The sequence below is a fragment of the Gopherus flavomarginatus genome, chromosome 11 (assembly GCF_025201925.1).
Source record: "Gopherus flavomarginatus isolate rGopFla2 chromosome 11, rGopFla2.mat.asm, whole genome shotgun sequence".
NCBI lineage: Eukaryota > Metazoa > Chordata > Testudines > Testudinidae > Gopherus > Gopherus flavomarginatus.
Window position 1 is genome coordinate 28,689,581 of NC_066627.1, and position 19,856 is coordinate 28,709,436.

A 19,856-nucleotide genomic window follows, 5' to 3' on the forward strand; every position below is an offset into this window, starting at 1 on the left:
GGTGTGCTGAGTCTTCATTTATTCACTCTAATTTATGGTTTCGCGTGCCAGTCATACATTTTAACATTTTTAGAAGGTATCTTTCTATAAGTCTATAATATATAACTAAACTATTGTTGTATGTAAAGTAAATAAGGTTTTTAAAATGTTTAAGAAGCTTCATTTAAAATTAACTTAAAATGCAGAGCCCCCCGGACCAGTGGCCAGGACCTGGGCAGTGTGAGTGCCACTGAAAATCAGTTTGCGTTCAGCCTTCAGCACACGTGCCATAGGTTGCCTACCCCTGCTCTAGAGTGTAGCAGTTTTAGACTAAATCTCAAGGACATATACTCTGATCCTATCTAAATAGTATCTGCTATAAATAGTAATTTGAATAATGATGAAGACATTTAGATGTTATTTGTGAAATGTTCCCTTTATAACTTAATTCATGTTAATAGGTCAAATAATGTAGAATTGTTTTCTATGTGTTTAATCGAACACAAAGTGCTGTGCTGTGAAGGGTTAAAAATCTGTAAAATACTTCTGTAAAATCTAATCCTGCAAAGATTTACCCACATCCTTAACTTGATACAGAGGAATAATCCCTTTGACTTTAAAGAGACTGCTCATATGCCTGAAGTTAAACATGTGTGAGTCTTGTCAGGATGAGAGTTTTGGCACTTACTTACAGTTACACTTTCAAGCAGCAGTCCCATACTAAATCAGGACAACTACTGCTGGAGTGGTCCGGAGAGTTGCTATACCCATATGTTCTCAACACCATTGAAATTTGACCGAGCCATTCCCCCATTCAGATGGAGGGGTGGCTGGGTCGCATTTCAGTGAGTGGCATTGCAAGATGGTGCATGGAACCACTAAATTTGGCCAGGCTGCCCTTCCATCCAGAGCGAGGACAGCTGGACCAAATGGTATTGTGACCTGTCACACAGGGGATTTGTTCCTGCATGGAAGAACTCAGAGAAGGCACCCAGAACTCAACTGCTGGTAGCCCATGCACATGCACTGTGTTTCTAAGCAAGAGGGCAGACTTTCTAGTTGAGGGAGATCCAGCATCTTTGTGTGTGGGGGCATGAGCGGGGGCCAGAATTAGGTCCCTGCCGGTGGGAAGCGAGGACTGGAATTTGCCCTCTTCCCACATAACTGACTTGGTGCCTGTAGTGAGGTGACCTGGTTCCCAGCTGCCCCTACATGAGATGCTGACTGTTTGCTGCCCAGCCAGGCTCATTTCCCTGATTCATTGGACCTAAGTAGTAAGGCGGCCTGGTGCCCAGCCTCCCCGAAGTGGGACAAGCCCCAGCCGAACCCCTACAGTGCAACTGAGCAAAACCCAGACAAAATTCACCTCTACCTATGGAGCAATACAAGATTTGTTCCCAGCTCCAAAAGATCTGAAAAAGTCTATTGGAAAGCATCGTTCGCAATAGATTGGAATCAGCTCGTGTCACCATCTTGAGATTCCAGGGAGAAAACATTGGGATTTTTTCCCCAGCGGATAAGTCTTGTCTCAGTCTCCTTTATTGTCTTATATAGATAATTTTAAATAATTCTTTTTTTCTTCAATATGGAAAATATAAAAAGGGGGAAATTATTTTCTACAGTAGCATGTTTTCCCATCCCAACTTTTTAGAAATTGGAAAAAGGCTTTCTTTTAGGAGACTAAAAATAAAGAGCTAAATATAGACAGACAAGAACTTGTCACTTAAATTGAGTGTTTTCACAAGATCCAGTAATTTACAAACAAAATTCTCCAAAATGACCTTTTAATTACTAGACAATTTATATTTGAAGGGGTATGGGGGAGAGAGACAAATCAAGGAGTTTCAAATATTAGTATGAAGTGTCCTTGAGGAGAGATAAAACCGTTGAAACCACTTGTACTATTACGGTTTTATTCTGCTGCCCACCACCATGGTATCAATCTGACCACCTTCCATGTAAAATAGATTGACAAAAGCAAAGTCCCTATGGGATTTCAGGCTCTTCTCCATTTTTGGTTTATAGAAAGTTCTGCTTGGGGAACCTTTTTAGGGGAGGAGGGGGTTTGGTAACGGTGCAGAAGAAGGCATAGCTGATGTCATGAAGTTCATTCTTGTTACGGTGGATGAGCTTTATCAGAGAGGAAGGTCTTGCAGTGATTTTAAAAAGTGGTACAACTCTGGATTTTTCCATTCTCCTCTGGACTTTTTTCCACTGACAGATCCCTGGCTCTCAAGAGCTCCTACTTTTAGAACATACTTGAGAAAACTTAAAGAGGTTGTCATATTGTCACATTAAAATTTTAAGCAGGAATATTTTAAAATCATAATAGTTGAGTTTAATTGGCCCTTATTAAAATATATATTGTCACTTTCTAAAAAAAATGTGTATTTTTATTACAGTATTGTCCAGAGATCCCAATCAAGATCGGTGTCCTATTGCATTGGACAAACAATTTTGTAGCCTAAAAGCTGTATGTGATTTGCACAAAACTTGTCTTTAGATTCTATTAATTTATATTTTTTATTTTTACTTTATTTCCTAAGGCTTTTCAGCAAAGGTTAAATGCCTTTTCACTGGGTTAATTTTTCCAATAATGATACTGAGTATTCCCCCAACTGGATGTGAATTTATCTAATTTAGAGGAATCTTTTCTTTTTACTGAATTTAGACACCAGTTCTGTCTCCTCTAATATCATGTCTAGGACCATTATTGTCACAAGTTACATGATATGCTATTACAGTGAATATTAAATCTCAAATTATGGGCTTTTATGTTAATCTGGATTTTTCTGTGCAAAATAATGTTTGGACATGACTATGAAATACTTAAAATGGTCAAATTAAAGATAAAAGGGCTGAATGAATCATGCAATAAAGGAGAAAAGAGCTAGTCATATTTGACAAAGGTGAAGGCAGATATAAAAGGGAGGCTAGATCGATGATATAACAACAGGTGTATCTAAATGCAGGTTGAAATTGCAAGACCTCTGTCATAAACAGATAGTTAAGGGTTAATGCCTCTTTTACCTGTAAAGGGTTAAGAATTTCACCTAACCTAGCTGACACCTGACCAGAGGAACCAATGGAGGAGCAAGATGTTTCAAAAGAAAGGAGGGAAGTTTCCTTTGTTTGGAGTGAGTTTCAGTTTCAGCGCCAGTGGAAAAGATCAAGGAACCAGCCTCTTATCAGAGTAGTAAGTTTTAGAAAGCGATAAATAGGTTTATGTTTATTTTCTTTTGTAATTTGTCTTGGTGCAATTAGAGGAATTATCAAATTGGGTATTCTTGTGTGTATTACGGTTTTTGCCCAGGGGAACATCCTGTGTTTTCAATCTATTGTCTGTGAGATTAGCTAGTATGCTGTCTCCCAGAGGTTTTTCTTCTTTCTTTCACCTTTCTTTTCTTTAATTAAAAGCCTTCTTCTTAAGAACTTGATTGATTTTTTTCCCTGTTTTTTTAGATCGAAGGGAATTGGATCTGGACTCACCAAGGAATTGGTGGAGGAGTCTCTCAAGGCTACCCAGGGAGGGGAAGGTTTTTGGGGGAAAGAGAGTGTTCCAGGTACTCAGAAATCTGGATGGTGGCAGCGAGACCAGATCTGAGCTGGTAGTTAAGCTTAGATGTATTCATGCAGGTCCCCACATCTGTACCCTAAAGTTCAGAGTGGGGGTGAGACTTATGACAACCTCATTGTCATAAAATTTGACAATTCTTTAATGCTGCTCAAGCCCTCACACAGCTGTGCCTGTTTCTCCTACAGCTGGCAATAGGCTGCATCACCTAACACTATCATTTCTCTCTCCTCCATCCTATCTCAAACGACATCCACCTGCAGTTCAGCTCAAGGGTGGGGAGGGAAGCCCATTATAATCTTGTCTATTCCTTCTGTAATTCAAAGAAATGAGTAGTTATTATCATAAGAGCAGAGTTAAATATGTAACACCTAAAAAAGATAAAGAGGGTTATTTCAGTGTAGTTGGGGCTCGTACATGTAAAGAAAATATTTGTGGAGATACTTTAAACTCCTAAAGATAAAATTGTATAGTAGCAGGAAGTCTTAATGGTGTTAGTGCTCTTGGAGATAATTTGGAGCTCCTAGTATAATTTTCTAAATGTTCAAAAACCTCTTATGTATTATTTATACTGCTGTACGTGCAGCCATGTGCTAGGCTCTATCCAAACAGAGAACAAAAAGACAGTCATTGTGACTCTGGTAGATGTCTGAAAATGTAAGAAACCTCACCAATGGACAGAATATTTCTTTTGGCATTCTATCACCAGACACATTCCAGGATAGAGCTATGCGCCGATTCTGCAATTAGACCTACGCGAGCAAAGCCTTTTTCCTGTGCAAAACCCTGTTGATTACAAGTGCTCTCTGTGCAGAAACAAGATTCTATCCATGTAAATCCTATTGTAGGATCAAGGCCAATAATAAGTGTCATGTGGAAAATATTGTTAATTGTGGCATAGGGTATGTTACTCTAACAGATCATACATCAGTCACCCTTTATATTAGTTTAAATAGATCTAAGTATCATCTAATACAGTAGTCAGCAGACTGCTCTTGCAGAATGAGGAAGTAATAAATTAAATCAACATAATTGATACAGTGAGTGAAACTAGCTATTAGCAAATCATCTTTTTGCAGTATTTTGCAAAACCGTCTGGCTGCAAGTGAGGCTACTTTTGGGACAGAGATCACCTTCATTGTTTTCTGCCACAAGCAAATAGCATCTATTTAAAATAAGTAGGAGACAAACATACAGGAGAACCTCAGAGTTACGAACACCAGAGTTATGAACTGACCCGGTCAACTACGCACCTCACTTGGAACTGGAAGTAGGCAATCAGACAGCAACAAAAACAAAAAATAAATAATATAAATAGTTTTTAAAAGGGCAAATAGAGTACAATACTGTGTTAAACCACTAAAAGATTGGGCAAGATAAGGAAACTGTTTCTGTGGTGTTTCACTTAAATTAAGATGGTTAAAAGCAGCCTTTTTCTTCTGCACAGTAAAGTTTCAAAGCTATATTAAGCCAATGTTAAATTGTAAATTTTTGAAACACCCACCATAGTATTTTGTTTAGAGTTATGAACTTTTCAGAGTTACAAACAACCTCCATTCCAGAGGTGTTTGTAACTCTGAGGTTCTACTGTAATTAATGTAAAAGCAATGCAAAATTCTCTTGTCTACATCAGAAAGTTGCAGCGCTGGTGAGGGAGTTACAGCGCTGCAACTTAGGAGGTGTACACATCTGCAGGGCACCACCAGCGCTGCAACTCCCTGTTTGCAGCGCTGGCCGTACTCCCGTTTTGTCTCGGGTGTAGAGGATCCAGCGCTGGTGATCCAGCGCTGGTAATCAAGTGTAGTCACTTACCAGCGCTTTTCTTGACCTCCGTGGAATAAGCAGGTATCCCAGCATACCTGAGGAAGCCTCTGGTAATCAAGCTGGTCTCCTTCCCCGGCTTGCTCTCGCGTTCCCCGAACCCCGAGCAAGCAGGTCTCCTTCCCTGAGGTTTGCTGGGTGGTTCCGGGAAGGCGAGAGCAAACCGGGGAAGGAAACCAGCTTCGCCGCGGTTTGCTCTCGCGTTCCGCGAACCACCCTGCAAACCGCAGGGAAGGAGACCTGCTTGCTCGGGGGTTCGGCGAACGCGAGAGCAAACCGGGGAAGGAGACCAGCTTCGCCGCGGTTTGCTCTCGCGTTCCGCGAACCACCCTGCAAACCGCAGGGAAGGAGACCTGCTTGTTCGGGGTTCGGGGAACGCGAGAGCAAACCGCGGCGAAGCTGGTCTCCTTCCCCGGTTTGCTCTCGCCTTCCCCGAAACCCCTTGAAGCCGCCCAACAGCGCTGCAGTGTGGCCACATCTAACACCACTTGCAGCGCTGGTTGCTGTAAGTGTGGCCACTCTGCAGCGCTGGCCCTATACAGCTGTACTAATACAGCTGTAACAACCAGCGCTGCAAAATTTTAGATGTAGACATGGCCTAAGTGCAAAGGAAAAGGAATTATTTTTTAAAAAGGGATTAAATCAATGCCCTGCAGCTAATCACAACTGAGCAAAGTATGACACAAAACTTTACTCAGAAAAGACAAAGCCAACATAGTATTGACAGATGGATGCTTAAGAGACAAACATCTTAATGACTGCAATTAAAAACAAGATAGCACTTTTGCCAATAAAAGATAAGGTTGTAAACAGGACTGTGTTCCTACCATTTAAAAATATATCACTCTGAACTCCTGAATAATAGTGGCTTATTATTTCAATCAGCATCCAAAGATATGCTAAACACCTTCAGAACAGCAAGATGACAGGATCCAGCTCCTAAGAGCTTAGGCCCAGATTCACAAAGGTGCTTGGACACCTAAGAGTCAGGATTAGGCACCTAAGTTCCAGTTGTGGCTCCACTCCAATCCATGAACTCACATCTAGGCCTCCAAACTCCAGGGTCATAGGATGGCATCACTGTGATCTTGCATTCCACAAGCTGACTGTCTGCATCAAGCAGCGAGACAGACAGTGACTGCCTGCCTGTCCAGCAATGCCACTGAAGTGGGTCTCCTCAAAGTAAATCTGGACAAACCATGGCATCTTTGGGTTGGGGCGGGATGGAGAAGAGACTGCCTAGCAGTGTTAGGGCAGCTCCTGGTTTGGGCAAGGGTGTGGAAGAAAGAAAACAAACCAAATTCAGTGGTGATGTGGAAGTAACGTAAGTTTGATTCCCTTACATTCATTTAGGGCTTGTCTACAGGGTGATTTAGCATGCAGGAAGCCAGGGTGTTAATCGATAGCGCCCTCACTTGCCACTTCCCAGAGTGTCAAGGGGACTCTGCTACTGTGCACTAAAATCAAAGCGCTCTGTGGAACCTCTAGTGCGTGACAGCGGGGTCCACAAGGTGATTTAATGCACAGCAGGCTAAGGTGCTGTACATTCACACTCTGGCTTGCCACACTAGAAGTTGCTGTGTAGCCAAACCTTTCATTTTCCATATATCTACTTATGTGCTCTCATTTGTATGTTTGCTGATATAAAGGAACCTTGCTTGCTGCAGGGCTGGAAGAGAATAGCAGCAACAGCAGCAGGAAGGGGTGCAAGAATGTGCAAGTTAGAGCAGCCCCTACCCTACTTCATTTACAGATTCTCACTTCTTCAAGCTCCTCAGTGTAAATTGCAGGGGTGGAAGGAGGGCAATAAGTGAAGATAAGGGACTCTAACTTTTAACGCCTCATCCTTACATTTGGCCAACTTACTGATAGACTTTCACTTATTGCTCTAAGTTTGCTTGTGTTTTGTTTTAAACCAGATCCCTAATTTTACTCCTGTGTGGTGCTTTGTTTATGGATAAAGATTACAGCCTATTTTCTGTCGCATCCTTTCTGGTTTATACTATAATATAGAGCTCCCTAATACCTGGATGTATGTGCCACTCTTGAGAGGATTACACAAAAGGGATTTAAAACAAACAAAATCTTTTGGCTACAGCAGAGAATGGCTCCAGTCCACCTGAGCACAAAGAAGAGCTCCAAGTTTGCTACTGGCCATGTGGGATTTTTCATTCCTGCAGGCTGCAGCCCATGCCATGTGCGTGAGCTGCTTCTGTGAACACTCCTGCCAACTGTGTCCCAGTGCCAAATGGCTTGTAGTTTTCACTCAACACTCTTGCTCAACAGCTGAAAACTCAGAGAGGGAGAGCTATTGAAAATGGGACTAAATATTGCCCAGAGGGACAAAACTCCTGTTTGGAGCACAATTATTTTATAACCTATTTTTGATCGCTCCCACCTTCCATCAGGTCAGGGGAGATGTGGAGGAAGAACAATTGAGGAATCTTGCTTATTGTTACTAATTATTTCTTTGTGTCAGAGGGGTAGCCGTGTTAGTCTGGATCTGTAAAAGCAGCAAAGAGTTCTGTGGCACCTTATAGACTAACAGACGTATTGGAGCATGAGCTTTCGTGGGTGAATGTATCCGATGAAGTGGGTATTCACCCACGAAAGCTCATGCTCCAATACGTCTGTTAGTCTATAAGGTGTCACAGGACCCTTTGCTGCAATTATTTCTTTTTGAGCACCAGGTTTCCTTGCATATTCAGAGCAGAAGTAAGCCTTTTGAGAGGAGCAGTATGAGAATATTTTGCAAAATGCACAGACTTTGTAGACATCCCTACAGTTCCCCAGTTCACATCCAAACTTGGCAGGGAAAAAGGTTTGTAGAACTGCATCAGTTCCATGACACCCAGAATAAAAGCTTGCTATGTGCTCCAAGTGAAGTCAATGGAAGGGAAATAGCCTGTTTGGGGTTTTGAGACACACCTAGAACTTTTTTTTTGCTTGATAGTCAAAACTGAATTCTGCAAAAACATTCCCATTCCCCTCTCCTAGTTCCCTGTAGATTAGGCTAGTATTTTTCCAGGGGAAATGTAATTTCAAAACAAAAAGGTTATTTCAAATGCATTGGAAACTTCCAACAAAGAATTTAGTTGGAAAGTCATTCTTTCTACCTATTTATTTCCCAGTATTCTATCAGAGTGTCATTGACATGTAGGATGGAAGGAACATTGAGAAGTCACCGAGTCCAGCCACCTCTGCTGAAGCAGGACTAAGATAATCCCTTACAAGTGTTTCTCCAACCTGTTCTTAAAAACCTCCTATCATGGGGATTCCACAACCTCCCTTGGAAGCCTGGTCCAACGCTTAACTGCCCCTTGTGACGGGCTGGATCACAGAAACCCCCTTGGGAGCTGCCACTGATGTGCCAAGACTACCTCTGCTCCTGTTTTTCATGCCGGCTCAGGACTCCAGCACCGTCTTGCTGAGCCAGACACGCCCGTCTGCTCCAACAAAGACCCAGGGTCTGAATTACTTGCCCTAAAGCTGCAGGTTTACCTGTAAACATCTCACAGAAGTGTGCTTGTCTTTAACACCCTGATGCCCAACTCGCAATGGGGTCTAAACCCAAATAAATTCGTTTTACCCTGTATAAAGCTTATGCAGGGTAAACTCATAAACTATTCGCCCTCTATAACACTGATAGAGAGACATGCACAGTTGTTTGCACCCCCAGGTATTAATACATACTCTGAGTTAATTAATAAGTAAAAAGTGAATTTATTAAATAAAGAAAGTAGGATTTAAGTGATTCCAAGTAGTAACAGACAGAAGTAAGTAACTCACCAAGCAAAATAAAATAAAACACGCAAATCTATGTCTAATCAAACTGAATACAGATAATCTCACACTCAGAGATGTTTCAGTAAGTTTTTTCTCCGACTGGTCACCTTCTGGGCCTGGGCACAATTATTTCCCTGTTACAGCTCTTGCCCCAGCTTAGGTGGTAGCTAGGGGATTCTTCATGATGGCTCCTCTCCCCTTGTTCTCTTCCACCCCTTTATATATCTTATGCATAAGGCGAGAATCCCTTTGTCCCTCTTTCTCAATGGAAAAGCATCAGGTTAAAGATGGATTCCAGTTCAGGTGGCATGATCACATGTCACTGCAAGACTTCATTGCCCACTTGCCAGCACACACATAAACAGGAAGACTTACAGGTGAAACACAGCCGTTTGCAAACAATGGTCCTGGTTAATGGGAGTCATCAAGATTCCAAACCACCATTAATGGCCCACCCTTTACATAATTACAATAGGCCCTCAGAGTTATATTTCATATTTCTAGTTTCAGATACAAGAGTGATACACTTATACAATAGGATGATTACACTTAGTAGATTATAAGCTTTGTAATGGTACCTTACAAGAGACCTTTTGCATGAAGCATATTTCAGTTACATTGTATTCACTTATTATTAATTTTTACAAAACCATATAGACTGCATGTCACACTCCTATAGTTAGAAAATTTTCCTAATATCTAACCAAAATCTTCCATGCTACAGAGTAAGCCAAAGACTTCTTGTTCTACTTTCAATGGACATGAAGAACAATTGAGCACCTCGCCTCCTTTTGTAACAGTTCTTAATGCATTTGAAGACTTATCAGGTTCCCCCCACCCCAGTCACTCTTTTCTCACAACCAAACTATCATTCTCATCACGACAGTCTCTAAGGAGGCTGCTATTCAGAATTAGTGTTTTGAGAGAGCCAAATGGAATGAGAATATCACGTTTTCTTCTAAATCTGGAACTTGGGTACAAATTGGTGAAATAAATCAGCAGAAGAAATGGCAGTTTGTGTCAGTAAGGTTCTCTTCTCAAAGGGTCATGTTTACAACAATAAAACAAAGTAAGTTAACACAAGCAGAAAAGGAAACTGAAAACTTTCCAAGATATGGGTTAGCAGAGTTCTGTGAATCTCTAGCCTCTGGATAGTATTAGTATGAACACCTATGCTAGGAGAAAGTTGAGCTGGGTTTAACCTTTTGTTTAGTTTTTACTAAGCACAGTCCTCAGCTCTTGTCAGACCAGGATTGACAAGTGAATTCTAAAGCCGGCAAAACAAATCTTCCCATCTCTAATTGTTCTTCACGTCAACACTGGTAAGTGAATGTAGAAACAAAAACAGTCATAAGGTACCATAATAGTAGGATTAAAATGAGGATTATGATGGTTAGAAATTAGTTGGACACACATTTTTGGCATAAGTAGCCAAAACTCAGCGCCTCCTGGACAAAGTAGAATTGTTGTACCTGTATAGTACTAGTGTCTAGATTTAAAACCAAACCAAACCAAAAAAAAAAACCAAAAATGCCCCTGAAACATTTCTGCTTTAATCACCATTTACGTTGTATGCTGAACTGAAAGAGAAGAAATTGAAGTTATTGAAATCCTGTATGGGGCAGCAATTTTATTATGATGATAATTATTATTCCATTTTAACATCCGTCTCTGCCACTGTAATTTAGTCACAAAAGGACCCATCGCCATTCTCTTTCTCCTCCATGCTTAGCTCAAGTATTTCCCTCAACTTCAAAACTAGAGAAAAGAGGTTAATTCCCACAAACAGCAGTCTTGCCATATTAGTGGTGGTGGATAACTAGGGTGACCAGATAGCAAAAAAAGCAGGACTGGGGTGGGGGATAATAGGTGCCTATATAAGAAAAAGCCCGAAATATCAGGACTGTCCCTATAAAATCAGGACATCTGGTCACCCTATGCATAATGTACACCACAGTCAGTGACAATGACCTCAGCAGCACTGAAAATGCACTCAAAGGCATGGTGAGCTGCTGAGAAATTCCTCACAGCACATGTGATGAATGTTGTTCATGTCTCTTGTGTGGATGGTATAGTACAGGATCATCATGTGGTCTGTCTCTTGCAGGCTAATAACCACCATTTTCAGAAATACGTTACTTCAGCCTGGCACAGACTCTCCTATTGTTTTCAGCAGGTCAGAAACAGTGAGGCAGCAATACCACAGAGATGACTCTCAACAGAGGTTATAGGCACATAAGAACTCATTCATTTGATCTCATTCCTCATTCATCCCTGTTTGACACTCTGGCTGGTGCAAGATTAGAGGGGAGGGAACTTGTGCCTTCCCCATTCAGGGCCTGGTTTGATTGCCACAGCTCCTATGGACCTTGTGACAGTAGGGAATGTCGGACCAGTCTAAACATAGTACCTCTTGTACCTGAGCTGCCTCTTCTTTCCCCATCCTGTTCTAGACTGTCCCTACACTTGGGGCTAGGAATGTATTCTTAACAGTGCACTTGGCTCTCTCAGTCTCGTACATTTGCTCATTTTTTTCCCAAGTGGCTTTCATGGCAACTTAACGCTTTGGGTTGGTGCATTTCTCATAATTTTCCAAGTGTCTATGTTATACTTGAATCTCCATTTGATTAAACAATGCAGCTGTTAGTCAAGCTAAAAATAAACAAAAAAACCCTAAACTCTTATGCTAAAATTCTTCCCTTGTTTATACCTCTACACCCAAAGCCAGAATTGAACCTAGTTACAAAGAGGTTGTTTATAGGTTTATAAAGTTGCATGCAGTTTCTCTGTTTTGCAATAAGCAGGTAAAGAGGTAGGGGTGTGTGTGTGTGTGGGGGGGTGTTTAAGATCGGAAGAAATGAAAAATCTTAAAACTCATGTTTGTTTTCCTTGGATGGAATTAACCCATCTTGTTTTACCCTTGCCCTCTAATCAGATGATTAGTTCCCAAAGTCACTGTGCTCAGTTGAACCAAAGTTTGTCAGAACCCTCAGGCCTCCTGCTGTGTCACTTGTTCATGTCGATTAGAGGTGGGAGGAATCTCTAAACAGAAAGACAAATCCACCAAGCTTATGCTTGTAAATTCTTATCCCCAAGTTGGTTGGAAAAGGTCATTTCAGGCCCAGAGTTTAGGTTAACACTTCCTAGAAGGAAGCATTCTGTCAACAAGCAGCCTTACACATCTTAAGGGCATTAAACAATTATAATGTCCTGAAATGGAGGGATATTTGAGGGAAACTAATGCTGACATCTTAGGTAGACAAGCCAGGTTGCTGAGAGAGGGCTGGCCTTGTTAGTCTCTTTGCTTGCTCTCTATCGCCTCTTGACTTTTTCCACTGGTAATTAAAACCTCACACAACACAACTCATCCTTTCATTTTTCATCCCACCTTGATGAAGAAACTGAGCTTTACAATTCTTATGCTCCACTGCTGTGTACATAACAAAAGTTTGCTCCTGGAATGGCAGCTCACACAACAGCATGGCCTTATCTACACAGCACAGAGATGTAAACGGGTTTTAAAAGGCTTACAGAGATTCAGAAGTGGACTTCTTTATTTAACATCCTTTCCTGACATGTTTATATAATCTAACATACATGTTCCCCCCACGCACACCCTCTCCTCACCACACACAGACTCCCCTCAACATTCACAAAAACACCTCACTCCGATCCCACTCCTACTCTAATGTTCCTCTTTCACAACCCGGTGGATTGCTCTGGGAAAATACAAACTACTACAAATTTAAAATGATTGAACTTAATGAGTTTTGTTAATTGGATGTAAATGTAACTTGGTTTACTCCAGGGATGGGACTATCTCTTTAAATGGAAATTATAAATGAAGGCAGGACATTTAAAGCAAAGGAAAAAAATAAGCAATACAGAGTTAGGAGAAAGAAGAACTGGAGTGAAAGTATAGCACTAAAAAGTGATATTATGCACTGCAATATTTCAGTTTCCATGCAGTCTTTTGATAGATATTTGTTATAGACAGGCTGGGCAGAATTTAATTTTTATTTATTTTTTACTATTTCAATGGATGTCAATTTTTATGTGTAAGCATTTTTTATTTTTATTTATTTAAATTTTCACAGTTGTGCAAAATTACGGGTTTTAGGCACTTATTTAGATTATCAATTTAAATTATAGAGTGCCAGACAGTAATTCTTTAATGACAGTAGATGCTGAGGTTCAAACAGTTAAAGCTTTATAACTGTTAAAACACGAACTGTCAACATCACATCAAAATTTTAGCCTTCAAGCAAACTCTAACATGTTCTCAAGCAATATTTTTCTAACTTTGCCTATATGTAAATTTCAATGATCATCAATGGAAATATTTTTTCAAAGGTTTGTGTGTGTATGGTGAAACTGACATAAAAATCAAATCCTTCCAAGCCTATATATTGAACAGTGGGTAAAACACTCTTGTTCCAACCTGGTCAGTATAGCTGTAGTGAGCAGGGAGTACTTTGCTCCAGGGGGCTGAGTCCCCGACAACCCTTCCATAGTGAGTTGTCTTCTTTGCCTTTGCATATGTATTGATAAAATGTGTCTAACTGGACAAGGCCCTGGTCTACCAGTGCGAAAAAAGCCAAGGATGATCTCTTTTACCTATTAGACATGACGAAATGTCACTGAGGATTTGTCTAGATTAGGAAGAGAGGTTGAGATGAGGTTGGGATTAACATGACCTTTTCCTAGCGTCCATTCTGTCTACTTCAATTTAGCTGGTTGAGGTAGAACCTAAGGTTGACCTCAGCCAACTAAATTAAGAAGAGTGTTAACCAGGGAAATGGGGTTGGGGGGGTTAGATGATGCATTATTTGATTTCAGAACCTTTCTTCATCAAATGGATGAACCTAGTAGGATTAAAAAATAGCTTTAGGACTGTGATTTCCTGTGTTGAGCACAAAAGAAACTGAGTTAAATTGTGAGTAAATGAAGAGAGAAAATGAAGGGGAGGGGCTGGCAGCTGGAGTTGCTGTGTCCTAGCGAAGCTTGGGGAGGAGACACATCACATTCGCTCATAACTGTGTTAAAATAAAGAGCAACTTTTCAGTTGAGTTAAAAAATAAAGTTATTCCTGAGAAATTAAAGCTGTTCAGACTTTACTAACCGTGCAATACCACACACTCCCCTATTCAGATCCCACTCATGTACCCATTTCAATGTTCCTAAGCCCATCATAAATGTTCCTTCCTTGGCACCAACATACATGCTCCTGAGCTCCACTAACATTGCTGACACCACAAAACAAACTAGACACACTACACAAATGTGCGTCCCAGCATAGAAAACACAAATCAAAGCAAATTTCCTAAGAAATATTTAAATTTGCTGTCCACAAAGAGGTGAGCTCAACTGCTAGCAAGACTGAAGAGGACTTTAATCCAGTTGAGTGACATAGCCCCCTTGTCCAGAGCACCAGATTGGTGGATCCCAGTATGCAGAGATTGTAATTTAAGAAATCAGGGAGCGGGTTGCGTAGACTCGGTGTGCCCTGGAGTAGGTGAGGAAAAGAGGAAATTGTAAACAAAGATCATTAAATATTACAGCAAAACTGCTGAAAAAAGTTTGTTTTAGTGCATGTTTTTTTCTGACTGGATAGAATGTTACCCAAATGCTTAATTCTGAGCTCTCCATGCTGTGTGTCTTCATTTTAAAAATGTTTAATGTTCTCTCTTCGTTCAGAAAGCAGAGCATGCTCTTCTCAGTCCCTCAAAGTTTTGGGACTGATAACTCTTAAGGCTACCCTTTTCACAAGGCTATATGAGAGAGAGAAGGAGAAGCAAATTGCAAATAATTGCATCCTGCAGTGATGGAGTTATTACCATGAAAATATGATTAGATTCCTAGGAATACATGCTGCTTTCAGATCAAGTTGTGCTCCCCAGTTAGTGGAGAAAATTACATCCCAAGCCACTATTCAGCAAGTTGCATTCAGTGTCCCAGTTTGACTCCACAATGGGATCGTTATTTTAAAGGCAAGAATTAGCAGCAGCCAAAGCAACAAAATAAACATAACACTGAAAATAAAAAAGTTAACACTTTCTTCCCCAGACCTGAGGGAGTAAAATTCTGACCTATTACTAAACACACTTCTGTGTCAAACATTCTATCTAAAAGTTGTTCTGTCTGCTACGATCAGTGTGTCATTCATAGGTATTACATTAGTAGCTTGCATGTACTAGCATAGTCACACACAGCCTGATTCTCCACTCTGTTGCACCTTGTTTAGTCATTTGCGCATGTGCAAAATTAGGTTCCAGTCCTGCAAATTCTGAAGCACATGCTTAACTTTAAGCTTGAGCAGGTCCCATTGACATTACTAAGACTACTCACATGCTCAAAGCCAAACAGGCGTGCAAACGCTTGCAGGTGCAGAGCCTTGGTGCAATGTACTATCCAATCAGGAAGGATGCAGTTTATACTGATTTTTTTGCTCTTGTGCAAATGACTACAAGGAGCATGAGGCAGCAGTGAATCAGGCCCATAACTTCTTTTCATAAACAGCAGATTGCAGCAGGAGGCGCGTAGGGAGAGACCCACAGAAAACTGGGGTTAAAAAAACATGGAAAAATATTTTTTGAAGTATATGAGTCTAAAACAATCTGTCTCTGCTTTGAAATGTATTAGTTACTATGCAAATAATATTGCCATTGGTTTGGGACAAGCTTAGTCATGTCTGGAAAGGCTAAAAGCAAGTGAGAATGAGCTACATCAGTTAGATCTACAACCAAAGCTGTTTGGGTTTTTTGTGTTATTAGTTTTGACGGGGGCCTGTATCTAGTCTGAAATTTATATCACGAGGAACATAGGAATTTGTTCTGCTTATTATGATGGCACATATGTCGTACAAACATGTGTAAAATAGGCTGTTTATGTATTATAATAGGTATATTAGCATTTTTATCAGTGCAGGATAATTATATACAGGGACGCACGCATACAAAACTAGGGTGGTTCATTACCTCCTCTGTCAAAGCCTATTTTTCTCACTAGATAGCTCCATAGCACCAAAATAAACAATAATTTCAGTTCTTTGCATGTCAGCAGCGTTTTGCTAGACAGCCCCTTTTTTTCACTGTCAGTGCCGTGAGCTGTATAAACCTTGACACACAAAACCATCCAGTAGCTTGGTTCTTAAAAAGGACATTTTTGTCATGTCTGCAGTTGTTAGGAGGAGGATTTGGCAAAACAAAACAAACTTGGTTGGTGCAGTGGTGTGAAATGGATGCATCCTCCTCAACATAAGGCTGTTAATACTTTAGATGAAACAGAGAAATTATGCTGTCTCATTATACAGAGATGTGGGTAGATCATTATCCTATTTATTCTTAGTGTTCCACAGTGCTAGGTTATGGTCCCTGTGGCTTGTGATGTAATTAACACTATGACGCTACTGAAAGTCTAGATAGTTGCCAGCTTCTGAAGTGTCATGTTTAATTGTTCCACTTTCTAAGGCTGTAAATTGTGGTGATTCTACGTGAGCCAGATGTGGGTCTAGTGCGGGAATGGAGACCCGAGCTGAGATTCTTTGAGAGGGCCTATAGAGACTTGATGAGAGCCTGAATCTGGATTGAAGAACTACTCATGTAAACTTGAGAGTCAAAACAGAGGGGCCATTTAGTGCAAACTTCTGATGCCACATAAAATGCCATGGACTGAATCCATCCCTGGTGTGAGCACACTGAAGTCAATGAGTTTCTCTTGGGCAACAGAAGCTCCTAGGTTGGCCTGGTTTCAAAACAATATTCTGCATGGTTAGTCAGTCTTCTTTACACCCTGGGCCTTCTCTCACCACCCTTTTAGAGAACACCGAGATCTGTACTGAAGGAGGCTCTTCCATTATTTCTCTCAGCTGAAGGAAAGCTCCACAACGTTACACTTTATATTAAGGTTTCAGAGTGGAAGCCATGTTAGTCTGTGTCAACAAAAAGAAAGAGGAGTCCTTGTGGCACCTTAGAGACTAACAAATTTATTTGGGCATAAGCTTTCATGGGCTAAAACCCACTTCATCAGATGCATGGAGTGGAAAATACAGTAGGAAGATGTGTATATATACAAGGAACATGAAAAGATGGGGGTTGCCTTACTGACTCTAATGAGACAAATCAATTAAAGTGGGCTATTATCAGCAGGAGGGAAGATCACTTGAAAATGAAAAACGTATTGCAACATCCATTATAAGCATTTAGCTGTTTTCTTAGATGTTACAGTTGTGTTTATTTCAATACAGAGAAAAGCTTATAACACAAGGCCAACCACTCTCAACACAAACACAACCACTGTATACACACACACACACACACACACACAGTGAGAGAGAGAGAGGTTAATCTAGAGTTTGGCAAAAGAGAGTAGCATTCTGGCATTTGAAACTGTCAGAATTAGATTCTTCAAATGGGGAACTCCCAAGAATTCATGAGAAGCAGCTGCTGCATGTAACAGCTGGTAGATAGAATGCTGAGATCATTGACCTTGTACGTACACACACAATGTCAAGTTATCTAGTATTAGAAAAAAAAACACACCCAGCACTACGCTATATATATAGCGGACATTCAAGGCTCTGTTTTCTCTTGTGAAGATGATAGCCCCAACTCAGAATCAAGTACCTGCCATATGTAACAGATCTCTAAATGTTACCATATAAACACGTAGGTTATCATACGCACTAGCATTGGGGGAAGGTCTACAGCTGATGGCTGAATGGGATGACAATGAGCAATCTTGAAATTCATTGTAGCCTTTTAGTTCTTGCGTTAGACATCTCACCACCTGCTACAGATGTCAAGCAGCAGCATGCTTAATATTTGGAGCATCTGACTGGGCGCTAGGATTTGTGGGTTTTAATTTCAGGTCTACCACCAGTATAGTGGGGAAATTGCTTCACCTATCTGTGTGTCGGTTTCCCCACCTGTAAAATGGGATCATCCTTTAAAAGGACCAATAACTCCAGGTGAAAGCTAGTCGATAGGTAATACAGGGATAGAAAGGAGATTTCTGTTTTTGTTTTTTGTAGATGACTGCCTGGCTGAGTGTCTGAATGATTTTGTTGACTGCTGATGGGATTTTGTTGTATTCCTAACAAAACATGTTAGAATGCCTAGAACCTTGAATAGCCTTATTGGCTAATTAAATTTAAATACAAAGATTTGTTAATAATCAGTGCTTGTAAAATATTTTGAGATCCTTAGATACAGGATGAGTTAAATGAAATGTCAGTCATTATGATCAGCTAGGTGTCTCCACCAAGCACAGAGTGGCCTTTTCCAGCAAGGCTTTCTCCCATAAACTCAAGCCAGAGTTGTGGTAAATGGGTTTTTTGGTTTCCTTCTTCCAATCTATTGTGATAGTCATTTTAACATGAACCCTCCCTGTGTAACTGTAGCAAATTTATATAGGTCAAGATATTGAAACTCTATATTGTTGCAGCAAGAAATACAAAACAGCTATGCACAGTGCACTGTTCTGTTTGCATTCTGGAAAACAGTGGGTCCTTTCTAGTCTGGGAGTTATAGTTTGTCCTCCATTTTGACTAACTGAATCATACAATGAGGTGCAAGCCCCTAAGTTTTGTTGGTTTACAGTGCAGAAAACCATAAGCCTGCACCTGGTTGGAGAATGGTTGAAAGCATTGTCTTATTTATCTCCAAAGTTCTCTTGTGGTGTCAGGGCCATCCCTACCCATACGCAAACTATGCAGCTGCATAGGGCACCAGGAAACGTGGGGCACCAAATTGTCCCAGATTTCCTGCTGCTCTACACAACTGCGTGCTGCATCCAGCTCCAGTGGCCAGCCCGATCCCCCGGACAGCTGAGCCTGCCCCTCATGGGCTGCAAACAGCAGGGTCCAGGAATGATGCCCCAACCCTTTCCCTCAGTCCCTGCCCCTGCTCCACTCCTTCCAACCCCTGCTTTGCCCCAGACTCACCCCCACCCTCACTCCACCCCTTCCACCCACAAACTCTATCCCCTGAGCAATACACCCCAGGGGACTTCAGCAGAGGTCAGGCCCGCCCTGCACTCACCAGGTGGCCATAAGTGGAATGACCCGGCTCCAGCCCACTGCATTACGCCAGCGCCCAGCCGCGCCACTGGTGAATGCTGGAGGGTGCTTCCCCTCCTTCTCCCATGCTTGGGAGCTGGGGGAGCAGAGTGGAGCAGGCTGGGGCTGGGTTGCTTCACTTCCCACCGCCCAGTGAGTGCAGGGACAAGCCCGCCCCCTGCTGCCTTCCTGCACTGGCTGTTCCTGCCTCCCAAAGCACACCCCACCCCTGTAGGCCTGGGCCTCCCACAGGAGGGCTGTATAGGGCACCACAATATCTAGGGACGGGCCTGTGTGGTGTCATTCTATTCCAGGGGTTCTCAAACAGGGAGTCGGGACCTTTCAGGGAGTCGTGTGGTTATTGCATGGGGGGGGGTCACGAACTGTCCACCCCAAACCCACCTTGCCTCCAGCATTTCTAATGGTGTTAAATATATTAAAAAGTGTTTTTAATTCATAAGGGGGGGGGTCACACTCAGAAGCTTGCTATGTAAAAGGGGTCATCAGTACAAAAGTTTGAGAGCCACTGTTCTATTCCATAGCAGATGCCAGAAAAAAAAAAAAAGACCACAGTATTAGCAGTTGCTATTCAGGAGAGATCGAAAACTCGAATAGCAAAGAGGTATTGCAAACAGTGAG

At 41.5% G+C, this 19,856-nt stretch overlaps 1 protein-coding gene across 1 annotated transcript in view; it reads left to right on the forward strand.

Annotated features, from left to right (window-relative positions):
• Positions 1 to 5,236: 5,236 nt before the first annotated feature.
• LOC127030720 (uncharacterized) overlaps positions 5,237 to 19,856 on the forward strand; it is a 549,169-nt gene continuing 534,549 nt past the window's right edge. The window contains exon 1 of the mRNA XM_050917448.1: positions 5,237 to 5,309. The gene's annotated coding sequence lies outside the window, so the exon portion shown is untranslated. The remainder of the gene's footprint in view (positions 5,310 to 19,856) is intronic.